General features: G+C 35.2%; 1 pseudogene; it reads right to left on the bottom strand.

Moving 5' to 3' along the window:
• Window positions 1–2,678: 2,678 nt before the first annotated feature.
• Window positions 2,679–2,808, bottom strand: LOC125776908 (small nucleolar RNA U3; annotated as a pseudogene).
• Between the last annotated feature and the right edge of the window lie 18,842 nt (window positions 2,809–21,650).

A 21,650-nucleotide genomic window follows, 5' to 3' on the forward strand; every position in this document is an offset into this window, starting at 1 on the left:
CTAAAATTTGAAATCAGCGACGAATCGGCACCGACACTATGTAGCAACGGGAGATGCATGTAAATGACATCGGCAGAGTCTGAGCAGTAACGAGACAGCGAACGAATAAGAGCAGTACACTTGTGTAGCAGCGATCGCAACATAAATGAGAGAGGCAATGTAACGAGTTCCATTCAATTGTATTAGAGGAGATTTTGCACGGCGGTGGCTGTAAGTGCGAAATAGAAGCGTTTTGCTGCAGCGAGTTTACGAGTTGCGTGAATTCTATACAAAAGGCTTGTGTGCAGAGAGTTTGTGTGGCGTTGGCTGTATAGCACAAACATACTTTGTTTTGAAAATATTGCTGGAGGCGGTGAAATTTCGTTACTTTGGATTTACGACACGGTTGCGTGGCAGTAGCTGGAGAGGAGAGCGCGATATAAGGACCCAGCGGGATATGGTAGACATTGGTAAGCGAGCAAGGTAAACGATGCAGCATGATTGTATCGCTTACCCCGACCGATGAAAATTAACACGGCGATGTCCTACGAAAAGTAACAGATCACCCCTTTCGGTTACCATAGGGACGAAGAATTCTTTGATGCCAAAGTAAACGAAGAATTCTTCGATGCCATAGTAAACGAAGAATTCTTCGATGCCATAGTTCGATGCCATAGTTCACGAAGAATTCTTTGATGCCAAGGTCAATAGGAAAAATTGCATATTCGTATGAAAATAAGTATTATGTGTACAAAAACTCACCTTATAGGCCACTCACACTTTTTGTTAAAAAGAAAAATGCACTAGATTCAATACAATCGTTATAAAGGTTTTATTTTATGCGAAATACACTTAAAAATTGTTATAACAAAATGTGTTTAACTGAACTGAATTATTACAAATTGAAATAGTTTAAAAACGTTAACTACATATTATATATGTATGAATATATAAAATGATCAAAGGTTGAAAACAGCAGGTTTTAAAAAACGTTAAATATACATACTCGTATATACAGACGGGTAACTAGCGGAAAGAACCGGGATGCTGCCAAAGCGGAGATGGTGGTCACTACTCATTTAGCCATTATGGTTTTCTTTTATTTTTGTGGCTGAGTCTCTTTTCTTTTTTTTCCAAGCAACGAGACTTGAAGAGACGGCCTTTGGCGAGCTTGATACTCTTTTGAATTTGGTGAATATACTCCGATTCGGTGAAGCCTTTAACTTTCACACATTCTACAAAAAAATTTGAAAGAGTATGTTTATAAATTTGAAGCATGTCCTTCAATGTTAAAAACAGGAAAAACTTACCAAAGAGTAACCAACTTTTTGCTTGATGATTTGACGAAATAATGAAAACATTTACTTATAAATTTTATTCCATCAATTTGTATTTGTCGTTTTTCACGTACTTACTTGACTTGTAAATATGAACACAGTAGAATTTAGCCGCATAGCTTACTTTTATGCATTACCTGGTATCGAAGAATTCTACATAGAATTTTCTTCGAAGCATTCTTCAAAGAAAAATGTAAGCGGGGAACCATTATTCCGCATAGCTTACTTTTATGCATTATCTGGTATCGAAGAATTCTACATAATTTTTCTTCGAAGCATTCTTCAAAGAAAAATGTAAGCGGGGAACCATTATTCCGCATATCTTACTTTTATGCATTACCTGGTATCGAAGAATTCTTCATAGAATTTTCTTCGAAGCATTCTTCAAAGAAAAATGTAAGCGGGGAACCATTATTCCGCATATCTTACTTTTATGCATTACCTGGTATCGAAGAATTCTTCATAGAATTTTCTTCGAGGCATTCTTCAAAGAAAAAGGTGCGTGGTGAAGAATAAAGCAAAGTCTAAATGAATGAATTTTGACTCAGAAAGTAGTTCCGTCTCTTCGTTGCGGAAGAGAATATGCAGCGTAATCATCTCTCTTTTGTTCTTCGCCAATTTGGCTGCCGGATTGACTTGTGAAGATCAATTTTTTGTTGGTGACATATTCATATGTGTACGCTAATGTATGTTTGTATGCTTGTGATTTATTTGTTCGGCAATGTATGCAAATATATGTACATATAAGTATATATGTATGAACATGCAAGTCAATGCGCGCACATGCGTATACATAGACTCATATGAGCATGTGCAGATACACAAGATAGGATAGAAGATGTATGCCTTTTAAATTAATTAATTAAAATAAAGAAAAATATTTATTTTTATAGTATACGATGTTAAAAGCAAAAAATTAAAAATTTATTCTGTCGGGATTCGAACCTGGGACCTGTGTTAGCATCTTGACCTTCCAAGCGCTTACCACCAACAGCACCATTGACAATTAGGTTGCGCTGACCTAAGTATGATGTGGTTATGAATGCAAGAAACATACGATGGTTCTAATAATTTTGTTAGAATATACATACTTTGTAGAACATTTGCTCTCGCAATAAATTTATCACAGCAATACATATGCATAATATGTATATACATATACATAACATTGCTGTGATGCCCTGAGAAGTATAGTCTTAATAAATTTATTTTTAATTTTTTGCTTACTAATAGAAATTAAATTTATCACAGCAATATTATGTATATGTTTATGTATATTGCTGTGATAAATTTATTTTCTATTAGTAAGAAAAAAATATTTATTAGTATAGAAATGATTCTGCGAATTTATTCATTAAAATCGCCACTCAGAAGTCATTTTATCCCTAGTAAGCGAGCGATTTTCTTAAATCTCACGCTCCCAGATAAAACCATATACCTCGTCCTCGTGGGTCAGTTTCAAAAACCACAGAAATGATTCTGTGTGATTCTGAAAGGCCAACGCAGAGTATTTCAACCAAAACATACGTAAAATAGTTGAGAATTCGCAGAAAGGCAAACGAAAGAAAAAGAACTATAACTTCAATAATGCACAAGCATACAAACATACATATGCGCACACATGTGAATATGTCACCAACCAAAAATTTAAACATTGTTCTACAAAAACAACAACAGCCTAAGCATGGAACATTGTGTTGTGTTGTTGTGTCGGCCGAGCTGTGTCGAAAGAAACGAACAAACGATCGCCGATTGTCACCGCTTCGCTTGCTGCTCGCACATCTTCGCAGACAAGGTTGCGTTACATTCATATGGATGGAGCGAGGTTGCGCAACTTTGCGTTACTTTTATATGGAAGGTTGCGCAACCAGAATCTATCGCAACCTTTTCCGGCGTCGTATAAGAAGTATAACTTCAAAAAATGTAAGCAGTGAACCATTATCCCGCTGGGGAGAGCAGCAAGTGGAGAGAATTTCGTCGAGTTGCGGAAAGCAGATAAGTAGAAAGTAGTAGCTAAAGAATTGATAAAATGCAAACGAATTGCCAGACGTGTTAATTTCAACATTTTTGTATTTACATTTAAACAATAATTAAATTGTCATAATTCCTCAAGTTAATACAAGAGAAATTAAAATAAAGAGTTAAGTTGAGTTGAAATTGTAGAATTAAATAAAAAACATTATTTCGATGAATACATAATTCAATTGATGTGAAATTTTAAGATTTTTATGAATTGCAGTTGTTAAAACTAAGTAAAGAATTTGATACAAAATAGTGAAACAATTTGATTTTAAAGTATAATTTTATACCATTGTTATTGTAACGAAAGCACACTAATTTTTTAAATGCTCTAACATTTTCAGAACATACTTGTTTAACATTATATTTTATAACTGTGCAAAATTAATATTGAAAAATCTCAAGCGTTTTTGAGATGCGAAAATATAAACTTGGGAAATGCGCGAATAAAATAAAGCCTAATTGCCTGTCACGAAAATAAATTGCGATAATAAATGAAAACACGTCCGATCGATTTCACGTTCAAATTACAATAAATCTTTATTTTACTTAATCTAATTGCTAAGCCTAACTTAAAACTAACGGCTTAAAGTAGTGGTAATATAAATATGTATTACAAAGGGGTAAATCTAATTATCTTCAACTTTTCGTTCAATATTGTAATAGATTACGTTGAGGTAAGTAAGGTGAGTATTACAAATGGATTATTAAGGTAAGTATACAATAGATTAAATAATTAAATATTTTATAATTTTTTATAATTCATTTTTCTTAATTTTAATTTCAGGTTTAAATATACATATATCTTGTCGCTTGACGCAACAAATATTTTTATTGTTATCGCTGACAACGACTGAATACCATGGAACGGCGTGAAATTTTAAGTTTGAATGTGAGTGGGTTGAAACAAAAACTGACTGAATTGGGATTGGTGACTACAGGACGTAAGATAGTTTTGCAAGACAGACTGCTTCAGCATTTCGGTCTAACTGCTGACGGTGATGAAGATGAATATGTTTCTGAGTATGAAGATGTTGGTTCCTCCCCGCCAAGTGTGAATCAGGGTCCGACGAATGAACGTGCAACGTTCACACTGCGTGACATTGAAGACTCTTTGTCAATGTTTAATGGTTCTAGCTCTCCGGGTGTAGAGGAGTGGTTAGAAGAGTTTGAGGAAAACGCCACTGCGGTTCACTGGAACAATTTACAAAAATTTATATATGCTAAACAGTTGTTGAAGGGAGCGGCTAAAATTTTTGTGCGGAGCCAACGTGGTATTACAGATTGGAATTCATTAAAGCAGGCATTAAAGCCAGAATTTGGCATTATTGTTTCATCTATTGAAGTGCATCGCATGCTTAGAAATCGCCGCAAGCGTCCAAATGAGGGTTACCGCGAATATCTATACGTTCTCATGGAAATCGGAAAGCCGATAACATTAGATGAGTTGAGCTTAGTGACATATTTTATCGAGGGCATTCCCGACTCCAATGCCAACAAAAGTAACTTATATCAGGCCAAGACAGTTGAAGAGCTTAAGATGCAGCTTGGTGTATATTAAAAAGTGCGAGCAGGTCGGCAGCAGGTAAATAGTTCAGGTTCAGGTCGATCAGGTGAAGGGAGCAAATCGTTTACTAATCTGAAGAACAAGAAAGATCATATAAGACGTTGTTTCAAGTGCGGAGATGCCTCGCACATTGCAAAAGATTGTCGTCAAAATCAAATTAAATGTTTCAAATGTGGTCAGCCAGGGCATCGCGCTATAGATTGTCAACAGCAACAGGTTGAGGTTAAAAGAGAGAAAGGCAATGTGAATACATTAAGTATCCAAAGGAAGCAGGTCGATGAAACCGGAGGATGCATTTTTAAGGATATAACCTTAGGGGGTACAACATTTTCCGCTTTAATCGATACCGGGTGTGACCTTTGCTTAGTTCGCCGCGATATTTTGTTGTTGTTAGATGACGGCATCGAATTGAGCAATGACAAACGACACATGGTAAGTGTCGGAAACGCTAAATTAACGACACTAGGTAGCTTCAAAATTCTGGTAGTTGTCGATGGTATGGAACTTAATATCACGTTTCATGTGACTAGAGAATGTGACATGCGATACTCAGCAGTAATTGGTGTCAGTGTATTAAAGTTGGTTGACTTGGTTGTGTCAGAAGTTTCGGTTGAGTTCAGGGCAAAAGTTGAGAAGTCTGAAGCAAATCAGATAGTGGAAAAGGGGTTGGGTACAGTTGTGGCCAAAAGTTACTTAGATTCGAATGAGGCTGAAGGAAGGTATGGAGATATTGAGGCAGAATTTAAAGAGTTGTGCGCTGTGGCCGTAGTTGAAGAGGCTAGAGAGCCTGATATAGACTTATCCCACCTTCAATTGTCAGAAGCAAACGCAGTAGAATCCTTGATTAAAAATTACGCCCCAATAAAAAGCAAGGAGTCACCTGTTGAAATGAAAATTATGTTGACCGACGATTATCCCGTTTACGAAGGGCCTAGACGTATATCATACGCGGACAAGGAAGTGGTAGAAAAATAAGTAGGGAAGTGGCTTCAGGAGGGAATTATCCAATCGAGCACATCAGAGTACGGTCGCCCATTGTACTTGTTGCCAAAAAGGACGGAACAAAACGTCTATGCTGTGACTATAGGCGTATAAACAGCAAGATAATGAGGGGCCACTTTCCAATGCCATTATTAGATGATGTGATTGAGAGGCTGCAAGGAGCAAAGGTCTTCAAGACCTTAGATTTGGCAAACGGGTTCTTCCATGTACCTGTGGAGGTAAATTCCAGGAAGTACACTGCGTTTGTGACTCATAACGGGCATTATGAGTTTCGGTATGTACCCTTTGGGATATCGAACTCGCCTGCTGTGTTTTCTAAATATATTTTTGCGGTTTTGAGGGACTTGGTGGAAGAGGGGACGATTATTGCTTACATGGATGACCTTCTAATACCCGCTAAGGACATAGATGAGGGAATCCATAAGCTCGAGTGTGTGTTGGCTAGAGCAGCCGAGTATAACTTGCGAATAAAGTGGAGTAAATGTCAATTTCTCAAGAGGAAAGTAGATTTTTTGGGGTATATATTAGAAGATGGTACTATAAAACCGTCAGAAGCTTAGACTAGGGCGGTTGAAAATTTTCCTATACGCCGTGATCCGAAGGCAGTACAGCGTTCTGTTTCGTTGACAGAGGTGCATACGGATGCATCCATGCACGGATATGGGGGTGTTCTTCTTCGAAAGGACTCTGACGATCAACTTTTCCACCCCATACAGTATATGAGCCGCAAGACAACGCCAGCTGAAGAGAAGTACCATTCATACGAGCTGGAGGTACTTGCGATTGTAGCAGCTTTGAAAAAGTGGAGGATATATTTGTTAGGCATAAGATAGTGACAGATTGTAACGCGTTCGCTATGACGATGCGAAAAAGGGACATTCCTTTAAGAGTTTCCCGATGGGCGTTATTTTTACAAGATTTCAACTATCAGATAGAACACAGAAGCGGAAGTAAGATGAGGCATGTAGACGCGTTGAGCCGAGTTTGTTGTTTGATGTTAGAGGACTCCCTACAGCACAGATTGCGTCAAGCGCAGTTAATGGACCCTTGGGTGAAAGCGGTTGTTAAAGTCCTGGAAAAGGACAGTTATGAAGACTTTTTCGTGAAACACGGGGTGCTCTATAAAGATCCCATTAAGGAATTGATAGTTGTACCTGTGTCGATGGAAGACGAGATAATAAAAATTGGACACAATCAAGGTCATTTCTCACCAAAGAGAACCAAAGACGTAGTCGAGAGATCATTTTATATACCACAGTTGTTAGCTAAAGCATCAAGTATAGTAAAAAGTTGCGTAGCTTGCATTATTAATGAGAACAAGTCGGGAAAAAAGAAGGATTTTTAACGCCAATAAGCAAAGAGGATAGGCCTTTAGGGACGTATCATGTCGATCATGTAGGGCCGATGACAGAAACAAATAAGTGGTACAATTATATCTTCGTTGTCGTCGATGCGTTTTCTAAGTTTGTGTGGCTATACCCAACGCGAACCACTGCCGCAGATGGGGTTGTAGATAAGCTGAAGCGACAGGCAGCAGTCTTTGGGAATCCAAGACGCATAATAACTGATCGAGGCGCTGCATTTACGTCACATTTGTTTTCTGAATATTGTGAGAGCGAGGGTATACAACATTTAATGATAGCTACAGGAGTTCCGAGGGGTAATGGCCAGGTAAAGCGTATCCACAAAATCGTGATACCAATGTTATCTAAGTTATGTGTAGAGAATCCAGCCTAGTGGTACAAACAGTTAGATAGAGTGCAGCAAAAGATCAACAATACCCCACCTAGGAGTACGAAAGTCTCACCTTTTATATTGTTGACAGGTATTGAAATGAGACTGAGTGTGACACCAGATTTGAAAGAGTTCTTGGACGAAGAAGCTATGGTAGAGTTTGATCAGGAAAGAGAATCCCTGCGCAAAGAGGCGCAAGAGAATATTAGTAAAATCCAGCAAGAAAATCGGCGTAACTTTAATGGGAAGCGGAAAAAAGAGCCCAAGTACCATGTGAATGACTTAGTAGCAATTAAGCGGACTCAGTATGGTGTAGGGCTTAAGTTAAAGCCGAAGTATTTAGGTCCATACAAAGTTACGAAAGTGTTACCGCACGCTAGATACGAGGTGCGAAAGGTTGGGGATCATGAGGGTCCTAGACAAACATCAACTGTTGCTGAATATATGAAGCGGTGGGAGCGACCAACGGGTTATAACAGCCCATCATTCGAGCCGAATGATAAGTCAGGAGGGCCGAATGTGGGATCCGAACACCGGACTAGAAGTGGTCAACAATACAACGCTGACAAAAGAACATAATGACACGCAACCCTTTAACTGGACGAACTTTTGACGAAACAACAACAAAGAAAAACCAGCCAAAATTCAGTTGAGTTTAAGTTGCCGTGAACTGTCCAATAAGTAAGTCGTGCCGAGCCGTTGTCAGCAAGAACGTTTGTGCTAATACATACATATGTACTATAATCTTGAGAACTAAATTTAAGACTTTTTATAAATAAACACTAGAACCCTAGTTAATCGTTTAAATATATCGTGTTTAATATCCTGACGGGGAGTGTGGGTGGTGGTCCCTATATTAATCCCCACATACAGCTATGGACACATAAATAGCACACTTGGTCATCAAATAAGAAAACATTTATTTATTCCTTAGGTTTATCACTATTTTAAAAATTATTCACTTTAATATAACTATAACACTAAAACAATAAATATTTTATTATCGCCGAAAAAATACGAAAACATCAATATCCTATATGACAGCTGGGACACATAAATAGCACAATCTGAAAATGGGTTTAAAAAAAGGTACAAAAATTTATAAAAATTATTACAAAATTGCAAAAGATTGTTCATTTCGTTAGTATTTTGTACTATATCCATCATTTTTAAGCACCCGCTCACATCTTTTCTACATGCTGTCCACCATTTCTTGATATCGTTCCTTTGGGATTGAATACCAAGGCTCCTCAATTCCAGCCCATAAATCATCAAAATTTTTGAACTGTTTGCTTGCTATTTTGAACTTTATATCAATTCATAAATTTTCTATTGGTTTCAGGTTTGGGTTTTGCGCAGGCCACTCAAATATTTTAAATTTTTTATTGCCGAGACCATACTTTACTACCTTTGCGGTGTGCTTCGGATCATTGTCTTGCATAAATGTCCAGTTTATGGGCATGGATTGAAATACATTTTATTTTTCAGTATATCCAAAAACTAAAACTGGTCCATTTTACCATTTATTCGAACGATTGGCACGATGCCATGCCATGAAAACACGCTCCAGACCATGATACTTCCACCGCCGTGCTTAATGGTTTTTTTGGTATAGCTAGGTTTAAGGGATTGACCTTGTGGCCGACGTAAAAATGATTTTTCAACTGGAATCTTCCTATTTATCTTGGTTTTGTCGTTCAAAAACACGTTCTTCCAAAATTGTGCTGGTTTGTCTCCGTGGGCCTTTCCAAATGCCAGTCGAATTTTGATGTGGCGTTTTGACAGGAGTGGTTTCTTGCTGGTAATTTGACCAAAAAGTTGAGATAAGTTGAGTCGTCTTCCTACAAGCTTTCTGGACACGTCCACACCATATTCGTCATTAACTTCGATCATAATTACTTTGGTTGACTTAAAAGGATCCGCTTTGCTCTTCCGTACTATGTATTTGTCAACACCAATATCGGTTTTACGTGGTCTTGGTTTTCTTGGTATCTTTTTATTGACACAAGGTGGGTCTGTTTTGTTGCATAAAGAGCATTTTATAACATTTTTTGAGAGCAATATATTATTTTAGCAATTTTGACAGGATCTTTTCCTTTTTTGCTCATATTGGATATAAGGGCTCGCTTTTCCGGCGTGGAATGTTTTTTCCTTAACGAAATATCGATGAAATAGTTATATATTCGCAGAATTAAATTAAAAATATGCGAGAACCTCACACAAAATTAAAAAAAAATTACGAACTTAAAAATGTGCTATTTATGTGTCCACCTCAAATCAACTCTATACGCAATAAAATTGTCGCGTACAAAATTTAATAGAAAATAAACAGTATTTTTATGCAGGGAAATGAGCCTCATAACAGTAACAAGTAGATACATACCAAATTTTTATTGTTCAGCTACTTCAGGATTAAAAAAAATTAGAATTAATATGGGATTCAGATGTGTGCTATTTATGTGTCCATGGCTGTATATACATGTAAGCACATATATGTGCATATATTTATTTCCTACAAATATTTAAATTTATTTTATGTTTTCATTAGTAAATTAATATTTTTGCATAGATCTTTTATTTTTTTGCATTGTTTTATTCGTTATTTTCATTATTGGGTACATCAGTAATTACTGTGGTTGATTGTAAAACCGAGACATTAGGCTTATGATACGAGAAATACGATACATATATTTTAGAATTAAAATTAGACAGAAATCTAGAAAAAACTGCATCGATTGTTGTTCCATGTTGTTGGCTCATTACGGTCATTATTCATTTGTAATTCTAATTTATCTCGTAGAAAGTTTCTCAAGAGTTGTCCATCTTCGGATGCGAAATTGATTTTGAAATCTCTTGCTAAGATTAGTGGCAACGTATGATAGTTTTCTCCTAGTTCTTCAGAACCTACTCGACCATAAATCATAAGTCTTCTGTATATAAACTTTATGATATTATTAACTATGTTATTCGGCGACATGTAAACAACTACCATTATGATGTTTGTTCCATCGTCCAAAACACGGGAAAAATTAGGACAAATTATTTTAATTTTATTTCTCTTTATTTTTATTTAAATAAAGTAATATTTCAAATAAATTATATTTATTTCCTCTATTACAAAGTGAAGATGTGCAAAATGAACTTCATTTCTTCAAAGAAAATTGATGACCTTCATGAAATGTGCATATTCGCATTATTTCGTTATCATTTCCATATTTGTACCAATAGAATTTCTATGGCATATACATACATACATATGTACTTTATTATTTCTTTGGCACATTTGTCTGTATGTTACGAAAACAAATGCGAGCCACATACATATGTACATATGTACATACATTCATAATAACAAGTGTCGCACGAATTATGAAAACAATTTTATACGACCGGCTCTTTAGAGTGTCAGAAAAATGTGTGTCTTTATTTCAAAGATTTTCTTGCTTTTATAGTTTTACAAAAATGCTTATCTTCTAATTTACAAAAATTCTTATCTGTGGGAGAATTCCACAGTGCTGCTTATCCTTTATTTGCATTCAATATTTATTTAGGATCAGTGTTTCTTCTCATATCTTAATTTCACATATCTTCTGGTTTTCTTAAATAAATGTATTTTCTTATCTACCAGACTATCTTCACACCATCTGTGTTTGCTGTTGTTCTTGGGTTAGCATGGGATGTAACTCCTCCCCCCTTAGATACAAAACTCTCCTGAGGTTTGTTTACAATTTCTACTCGCATTTGTTTTTGTTTTCTTAACATATACAAGAGAAGGCTTATTAAAAGTAAAGTAATAATAAAATTTACAAATGAAATTGAATAATTAATTTTCTTATGGTACTTAAGTTCTTCTATTTTTTCTATGTTCTTTAAATGTTCCAGTCTCATTTCTTCAAATGAAATTTTATTTATAAAATTAGTTTCTTCATTTACAGGAAAGTAAAATCTTTGTTGGAATATTTTTACCTTATTAGAGAAAATTTGATTGTTAATTTCTAGTGTACAATTTTGGTAGTGTATTAAATAATTTCCTTCCAGTATTACTTTCCTGTGATCACAATCTTGTACTAGCTTAGTATTTTTCAAATTTTTTAATATTAATGTTTCATCGTCAATTTCAATTATTTCTGTTATTTAGTTCTTACTTAATAGACATGTTTTTGTAAAAATACAATGTTTTGAAGTGTTTAATTCATTAAGTGTTTTGTCTTTTTCATATGTATAAGTTTTATTATTGTAATTAAAAACTGTTTCTGAAACGGAAGTAATTTCTCTCATTTGTTCATTTGAAATGGGCTGAATAACTTTTAATTGAACTGTGCTAAAATTGCGTGGTACCTTTACTATTAAAAGGAGCAGTTTTTCTGCATACTGAATTGCACACATTTTTAAATGTTGCAACTTAAATAGGTCTATTTCGTATATATCAACTTCTTCACTTGTCAAAATTCCTGGATGTAATAATCCATGTTTGACGGCTGCAATGCTATCTTCAATATGATCAATTTTTTCTTTAAGGACATGTATTCTTAAGATTTGCTCGTTAAACATGTTGTTTAATGCAGCATCCTTTAGAATTTTAACATTTCTTCTTTCATAATCTAGTATTTTTTCCCTGTCTTGTTCTATTGATGTTTTTAAATATTTAAATGTTTTTTCAAAATATTTATTTATTTTAACTTGTTGGTTTAAGGTTGTAATAGAATTGTGCATATTTTGATCAATAAACTTTAAGTGATCCTCAATATCCTTTCTATCTATGTCATCCATTGTTCCAAATAAATATTTATTCATTGTCCCAACCAAATTAAATAATCCTCTTTTATGCCTATTCCCACTAGATTTAGGTATTAAGGTTTTGACTTTTGTTTTAAGGATTAAGAGTTCATTCCTAAGTAAATCGCGATGTAATGGCCTCAAGAGATTTGTATTAAAAGTCATGTTGTTAATTAAATATAAAATTTCATAAGGGTCTATGGCGTGTATTATAAATTCCGATGAAACTACAATTTCCGTTTTGGATGTACTAATTTCCACATATCCGCTGTTTTCATGAATCGGTTGGATGGTTAAAATGGACGTTGCTGTTGGAGCCATTGTTATTAGTATAAAAAATATTAGTGTCCAGTTGATCTGCAAATTTATTTTCTCTTTTAATATTGGTTGTATGTACATTATCTAGTTTAAGCTTCCTATATCGTGGTGCGTTCTTATGACGTACTGCCACATAATTCTTAACAAATGCTTCTTCTTTATTTATTACAACATTTTCTCTTTTTTCATTAAGTTTTTTAATATTGTTTTCTTTTGTTTCTTTTAATTTTTTGAATATTATTTCCTTATTTACTTTCCCATTTTCTATGTAAATTGGTTTTTCCTTAGTTACCGAATGAATCGATTTGTTATAAAATTCGATACATCTAAACATTTTTTCTTGAACTGAGAGAGTCCTATATTCTAATTCAGCAACTCTAAGTTTTTCGCTAATTGTATTATGAAAACGTTCTATATCCGAATACCCTGTATGACTTTTTGGCTTGGTAAAATGAACCTCTATATTTTCTATGTTAAAAAAATCCTTAACATTAACGTTATTAAATTCATTCTCAGCTATAATTTTTCTTGGCTTTCCTTTAATAGAAACATATTGTCTAAGTTTTTCAACAAGAGTCAAACTATTTCTGTTTTCCAAATGCAATGCCATTGCAAATTTTGAGAATTTATCTATAGTTGTCATGAAAGTTTGCTTTAGGAATGTAAAAGTATCAACATGAACAATATCATTAATTTCAGTAGGAGTTTGTGTTATGTGAAACTTAGGTTTCAACGGATTTCGGTCATACTTTACTTTATTACATATATCGCAATTGTTTATATATTTTTGTATTAACTCTTTTAGTTTTTTAATATATATAAGGTGTTTTAAACCATTATAATTTTCATTTATGCCAGCATGCCCAGTTTCATATTTGTGGTACTTTGAAATGTACCGATATGCCTCTGTTTCATCTGACAAGTCTTTGGCATGAAATAAACATTTAAAGAATTGGATGCTACTGCCAAATATTTCGATTAATTTTAGTTGAACTTTGTTGTATTCGGAGTCAGCTATTTCTGAAAAAATTCCCGCTTTTTTAGTTTTAACATGTGTCCTTAAGATGTCTACCATGTATTCGCTATTAATGTCATCTTGGCTTATGTAAATCTTAAGATTTTTACCTATTTTCTCAGTGTCTCTTACTTTATGTTCACATAAAATAATTTGAGTCTGAAAACGACTGATGACAGATTCAAGTGTAGGGATATGGTCATTTAATTCTTCTACTTGAGAGTGAATTGTAGCTGCTGTACTCATGTTATCATCTTCTTGAGAAGTTTGATTTATGAGGCAGATTTCTCCAGAATCTATATCTAATCTGCTAAGAAAGTCGGCCAATGTATTTTCTTTGCCTTTTATATATTGAATACATATATCGTATTCTCCAAGTTTCAGAAGCCACCTTTGTAATCGAGGATTTATGTCTTTTCCTTTATATTTTGTTTGTAACCACTTAAGTGGTAAATGATCTGTTAAAAGATCGAATTGCCTACCATAAATGTAGGGTCTAAAATAATTAACTGCCCAAACGATGGCTAAGAGTTCCTTTTCTGTTGTGCTATATCTCTTCTCGTGTTCATTAAGTGTCCTGTTAGAATAGCAAATGGGATGGCCATCTTGCATTAATACGGCACCAATTGCAAAATTGCTAGCATCAGTTGCAACTTTAAATTTCTTTTCGAAATTGGGATATTTTAATATTGGATCGTTAACCAAAAGTCTTTTTAGTGTATAAAAAGCGGCTATAAATTGTTGATCTTTAATATTAATACGAACTCCCTTTTTAAGAAATTTTGTCATGCCAATAGCAATTTTAGCGTAATCTTTAATGAATTTCCTATAATATCCTGTTGCTTCTAAGAAAGATTTAATTTGCTTCACTGTTTCAGGAAGCTTTAATTTTTGAATTGCTTCTATTTTATTAGGATTCGGTTTAAATCCTTCTGTAGTTAGAATGTGACCAAGATATTCAGTAGTCTTAGCAAAAAAATTGCATTTATCGATTTGAATTTTTAAACAGTGTTCTCTTAATTTTTTAAAAACTTTTTCTATACTTTCCTTGTGTTCTTGAAGAGAACGTCATCTAAATAAACAACGCATATTTTATTAATGTATTCTCTTAAGACAGAGTTCATTAATCTTTGGAAAGTGGCTGGGCCGTTCTTTAGACCAAATGGCATTCTTATGAATTCATAATGACCTAACGGTGTAGAAAATGCAGTTTTTTTCCTATCACATTCTTTTATAAGAATTTGATGGAAACCTTTGGCTAGATCAATTGTCGTAAAATATGTTGCTTGACCTAATTTTCCAGATATGCTATCTGTATTTGGAATTGGGAATTTATCAGATATAGTTATTTCATTTAGAGCCCTGTAATCTATTACTATTCTCCATTTCTTTTTACCAGAATTATCCATTTTTTTTGGGACAATCCAAAGTGGTGAATTGTATGGGGAGCAGCTTTCTTTAATTATTCCCTGGTCCAGCATTTCTTTAATTTGTTTGGTTATTTCCTCCTCGTGTATTTGAGGGTATTTATAAATTTTTGAATATACAGGCTTTTCAGTTGTTGTAACGATTTCATGTTTTACTTCATGAGCATGGGTTAGCTGTTCAGTTTCTCTAAGTATAAGGTCATTATTTTTCCGTAGTATTTCCTTTAACATTTTCCTTTCTACAGTATTCATATCGGGCCTTTCTAGGATTGAAAAGTCTTTCTCAATGGGTTCGATTGAATGAATTTCTTCCTTAACAAACGGGCATGGATTTAAAAATTTAATTTTATTGCCATTAACATAAATGTGATTTTTTCAAAATTAATTATTGCGTTTAATGGTCTCAAAATATTCTGCCCCATTAAGCAGTCGAATTTTCTATTAAAAAATGGTGTTAAATGCCAATGCACCATGTTTTCACTATTGAATTCCGTAGGCAAGGGAGTTTTCACTTCTTCAGTAATGAAAAATTCACCACTCATTGTTTTTAATCTAGTGGGATTTTCTAATTTATTTTTCCTAAATCCTAAATCTACTTTACTATTTAAAACTGAAGTTGTTGAACCGGTGTCGATTAAACACTTCAATCTATTTCTACCTATAGTTAGTTCTACTATTGGTGGCTCCTCCCCCGAGCTGGTGACCGAAAATTTTCGCCCTGATTGTAATCCATATGGTCTACTTCCATGAGCACAGGCCTTTGACTTCTATTGCTATTCCTACTCTGTTGTGAATAGCTATTTCGTGATGCTTGTTGCGGGTTAATATTATTATTACTCATTCTACTATTATTTCCCCAAAAACGTTGTTGCGTTGGAAAAGAAGGCTGAGGATTACTAGCATGTACCCTATTGTTTGAATCGTAATTATTTTGTGAGGGGTAATAACGCTGCCCATAGTTACTATATTTATTTTTATTTTGCTGGATTAATCCAGTATCCTCTAAGCAATAAAAAACTTCCCTTAGTTTTCTAATATCCCTACTCAAAATTATGGAGGACAAATGAGGACTAATTCCGTTTAAGAAGGTTTTTAGAAAAAATGCCTCGTTGGCTTCCGGTGAAAAGGCTATGGGTTTTTCACTATCAAATTCATACTTAATATTAGTTTTATCTAAAACATCCCTTAATTTTACAAAATATTCACTTACATTGTAGTGCTTAACGTTGATGGCCTGGTAGCTCTCCTTTACCCCGTAGTTCCGGATGAGTTCCTCCTTTACGTCGTCCCACATCGGCGTGCTTCCTAAAGTTCGGACTACCTTCAGGGCGTCTCCATTTATTTTCGTTAGTACGTTGCGTTGAATAACGAATTCCTTTAACGATAGGTTATCGTTAAAGAGGCGGAGTATGGCATCTACTTCTCTTATAAATGAGGATAGGTCGTAACCATCACTTCCGTTGAATGGCCTTATTCTCGAAGCTTCCTTCAGGAGCTCGGAGCTGTTAACAGTTGCCATAGTGATGTTTTTCTTCTCTGTGTTTTTTTTTTAACTGTTTTAAGGCCTCGGAAACGCCTTATTTTTATTTTTAAAATTGATTTTGTTTTTTTTTTTCTTTTTTTTATGTGTGGATTTTCTTCGGAAAATCCGAGCGACCCGTTTGACCAATCTTAAGATTATGTCAGACGTTTACCGACTGCGCCAATTATGAAAACAATTTTATACGACCGGCTCTTTAGAGTGTCAGAAAAATGTGTGTCTTTATTTCAAAGATTTTCTTGCTTTTATAGTTTTACAAAAATGCTTATCTTCTAGTTTACAAAAAGTCTTATCTGTGGGAGAATTCCACAGTGCTGCTTATCCTTTATTTGCATTCAATATTTATTTAGGATCAGTGTTTCTTCTCATATCTTAATTTTACATATCTTCTGGTTTTCTTAAATAAATGTATTTTCTTATCTACCAGACTATCTTCACACCATCAGTGTTTGCTGTTGTTCTTGGGTTATCATGGGATGTAACTCACGCCTCTTTCGCATCTCCGTTGTCACGGACAATCAATGGCCGAAACTCAAAGAGTCACGCCCGGAACGCCCGGGGCAGGCTGCAAGCGACATCTGTCAAATATTAAAATACACACGTTCTTATGGACACAGTTATGTAGTTGTGCAGCTGTCTAAATAACTGTGTCCTTAAGAATGTGTGTATTTCAGTATCAGATTCAGATGGCGCTTGCAGTCTGTCGCGTTCTATGTGTTCAGCACATCAATCTGTCGAAGCATTGACGCGACGAGACGCGAAAGAAACTAACAAACGATCGCCGATTGTTACCGCTTCCTTTGCCGCTGTAACAGCTTCGCCTTCCAACATGCTTAAATATGTATGCATATGTATGAACTTGGATAAGGAGCATGCATGCATGTGTTCATGTCTTCATATACATATTCATGCATACATATAAAGGGTGATTTTTTAAGAGCTTGATAACTTTTTTAAAAAAAAAAACGCATAAAATTTGCAAAATCTCATCGGTTCTTTATTTGAAACGTTAGATTGGTTCATGACATTTACCTTTTGAAGATAATTTCATTTAAATGTTGACCGCGGCTGCGTCTTAGGTGGTCCATTCGGAAAGTCCAATTTTGGGCAACTTTTACGAGCATTTCGGCCGGAATAGCCCGAATTTCTTCGGAAATGTTGTCTTCCAAAGCTGGAATAGTTGCTGGCTTATTTCTGTAGACTTTAGACTTGACGTAGCCCCACAAAAAATAGTCTAAAGGCGTTAAATCGCATGATCTTGGTGGCCAACTTACGGGTCCATTTCTTGAGATGAATTGTTGTCCGAAGTTTTCCCTCAAAATGGCCATAGAATCGCGAGCTGTGTGGCATGTAGCGCCATCTTGTTGAAACCACATGTCAACCAAGTTCAGTTCTTCCATTTTTGGCAACAAAAAGTTTGTTAGCATCGAACGATAGCGATCGCCATTCACCGTAACGTTGCGTCCAACAGCATCTTTGAAAAAATACGGTCCAATGATTCCACCAGCGTACAAACCACACCAAACAGTGCATTTTTCGGGATGCATGGGCAGTTCTTGAACGGCTTCTGGTTGCTCTTCACCCCAAATGCGGCAATTTTGCTTATTTACGTAGCCATTCAACCAGAAATGAGCCTCATCGCTGAACAAAATTTGTCGATAAAAAAGCGGATTTTCTGCCAACTTTTCTAGGGCCCATTCACTGAAAATTCGACGATGTGGCAGATCGTTCGGCTTCAGTTCTTGCACGAGCTGTATTTTATACGGTTTTACACCAAGATCTTTGCGTAAAATCTTCCATGTGGTCGAATAACACAAACCCAATTGCTGCGAACGGCGACGAATCGACATTTCACGGTCTTCAGCCACACTCTCAGAAACAGACGCAATATTCTCTTCTGTACGCACTGTACGCATTCGTGTGGTTGGTTTAATGTCCAATAAAGTAAACTGAGTGCGAAACTTGGTCACAATCGCATTAATTGTTTGCTCACTTGGTCGATTATGTAGACCATAAATCGGACGTAAAGCGCGAAACACATTTCGAACCGAACACTGATTTTGGTAATAAAATTCAATGATTTGCAAGCGTTGCTCGTTAGTAAGTCTATTCATGATGAAATGTCAAAGCATACTGAGCATCTTTCTCTTTGACACCATGTCTGAAATCCCACGTGATCTGTCAAATACTAATGCATGAAAATCCTAACCTCAAAAAAATCACCCGTTATTTATGTCTCTTCATATTCTTGCGTATGTGAGACAGAGAACATAATGTATTTTGGACACATTTTCGGTGTCAAAATGAAACAAAATATAAACAAGCTAAACGAAATTCTTCATTGGGAGTCTCTTCATATTCTCTTCTTCGGCATATGTATATGCCTTGCCATCATATGCCGTAAATACATATATTTCTGTCTCTTCATATTCCGACCTTAAATACAATGTTAACAAATTTTATGTTCTCTCTCTATACTTTTAAGTTCGCTGGTTCTTGCAAATTTGTTTACATGCACACATAATTACATATGTATGTACGTGAATATGCGCGACCGCTTGGTCTTTTAATATGTACATATGTTAAATGAAATGTCGTAAATTTGGCAACGCGGTGAGCCTTCTCTATATTATACGTTCTCTGCGTTCGCCTCGCCTGATCACACTTTTCGTTACGCGTTCGTCAGCTTACTCCCCAAGCCAATTACCGTTCGCCACGCCTGATCACACTTTTCGTTACGCGTTCGTCAGCTTACTCCCCAAGCCAAGCGCGCCTAAAGAAGTTTTACTTCAAAAACCTTCTTTATATCTAGAACGGACTGATGGCAGTAACATAGAAATCATATCTAAATATATTTCGCTTTGCAAATTAAATATTTAGTTTAGTTACATACATGCACCCATTTACTTTTGCTTTGAAATTTATCTTTTTTATTGTATCTAAATTTACGTTATATAAATCGATCTCAAATGAGAATATAATAGACTAAGATTTTATAACAAAAGCTGAAGGCCCTGGCAGCCAGTGCTTTATATCTATAAGTGGAACGATTATTTCTAATTATTTCTCTTTTAAATAAATAAATAAATAAAATAAATATTCTCACACCAAGCTTTGCTGAGGTCATGCTGTTTGTCGATGAAGCAAATGAATGTTGGACTTCCCAATTTCTCAGTTATAATGATTCTATTACCATACTTTTACTTGAGTTTTGATTTAATTGCTCCATCGATCGATGGTTCTTTGCAAATATCTTTCAATTCTTGTATTGAAAATTAACAATCATCATTTTTTAAATAAATGCAAATATCTCTTCCATCGTTGAAGCAATAGAATCACTTTCAGGACGACCGATTTTATCTCCACTAATGGTTTTCAGAAACGAAGTGTAACAATCACTGTCGTATTTAGCCTCAGCAGCAACTAAGTCATATTCATACTAATGGTTTTCAGAAACGAAGTGTAACAATCACTGTGGTACTTAGCCTCAGCAGCAACTAAGTCATATTCATACTGCATGCGGGCAATGACCCTTCTTGCTAACTCATCAGAACGAGTCTGAGCTACCTTTAAGAAGGTTTTCTTAAAGTCAAGGGTTGAAACTTGAGACACTGTTCGTCGAAGATGCGGAGCTTTTTTTCATTTCAGCCGTTTTATCTGCTTCCTTGCCACAGAACAGTATTTCTTAAAATCATGTAATTTGAGATAGGGGAGTTCGTCCCCTCTTCGCCTAAAAAATGGCTATAATTCATATTATTTATTCTTGAACTTTTCTCTTGAGGGCGAAAGCTATGATGACTTTCTCTATGCCGCTTTACCCCATGTGCTTCCTGATTTTGTCCCCTATTGGCCTGAAAGTGCTATTGCTTTGTTTTCTCCTCACATTAAAAACTCTATTATGATGTCTGTATACAGATGGATCTATATCCATAGGAGTTGGTTTCGGAAAATTATAATTTCCTCCCTTTGAGGAAATCTTAAATTATTGTTTGTATACATTGGCTTTGATTTGTTTCTATCATGCATGAAGTTTTGAGCAAACCGGGCTGTTTGATTATTTGTTTCAAGTTCCTCAGCTTTTGCTAAAGCGTCAGGTAAATCTTGTGGGTTTAGAGAGAATATAATGTCTCGTAATGGGGTGTTTAGTCCTGTTATAAAAATCCTTAAGGCATGTTCCCTATTCTTTTTGTTTAATTCTTTTGTCAGGTCTGCGTTATTTCCATGTGTCATGATTGTTTTGTTTATTAATAGCGTCAATTTTTTGTTGACGAGGTCTAAACGAGATAGAATTGCATCAAAATTGAGGACTGTTCCATAGTTTGTTAATTCATCATTTGCATCATGCGTTATTTTATTTCTAAGTATTGTGAGTGCAGCAAAGTATTTTCTATTGCCCCTCACGTATAGGTTCATAGCGTTAAGGGCTGCCTCTCTCCAACCAACATAAGTATAAGTTCATCCTACCAGTAAATTCAGGTACGGATTAAACAACGTCTAACGATTCTTGACAGGCTATATTATCGTCTGTTATCTGTGTTAGAAAATCGGTTGCACTATTGGTATTGATTACTATTTGTGAGCGTAATTGCTCTACTTCCTCAGCCGTTTTATCTGCTTCATTGCCACAGAACAGTATTTCTTAAAACAAAAAGACGATTCATTACCTCGTGCTCTATTACGTGGAGGACTGATCCCAGATGTGGTGGCTATCTCCGCCTCACTTTGCTTTGCGGCACTGCTTATGTATCGTTACAGATGTTTTATCCTTCAAATATTCATCGAACCCTTTCAGTACATGAATCCATTAAAGTCTTTAGCCCTCGATCAACAACCACAATTTCACCTTTAGTCAAAAATTCATTGCAAATAAAGCAAACTTCCGACATTTTTGCAAAATTTTGTAACGGCACGGTTAAAAAAGAGAATATAATTCACA

This window comes from Bactrocera dorsalis, chromosome 2 (assembly GCF_023373825.1).
Source record: "Bactrocera dorsalis isolate Fly_Bdor chromosome 2, ASM2337382v1, whole genome shotgun sequence".
NCBI lineage: Eukaryota > Metazoa > Arthropoda > Insecta > Diptera > Tephritidae > Bactrocera > Bactrocera dorsalis.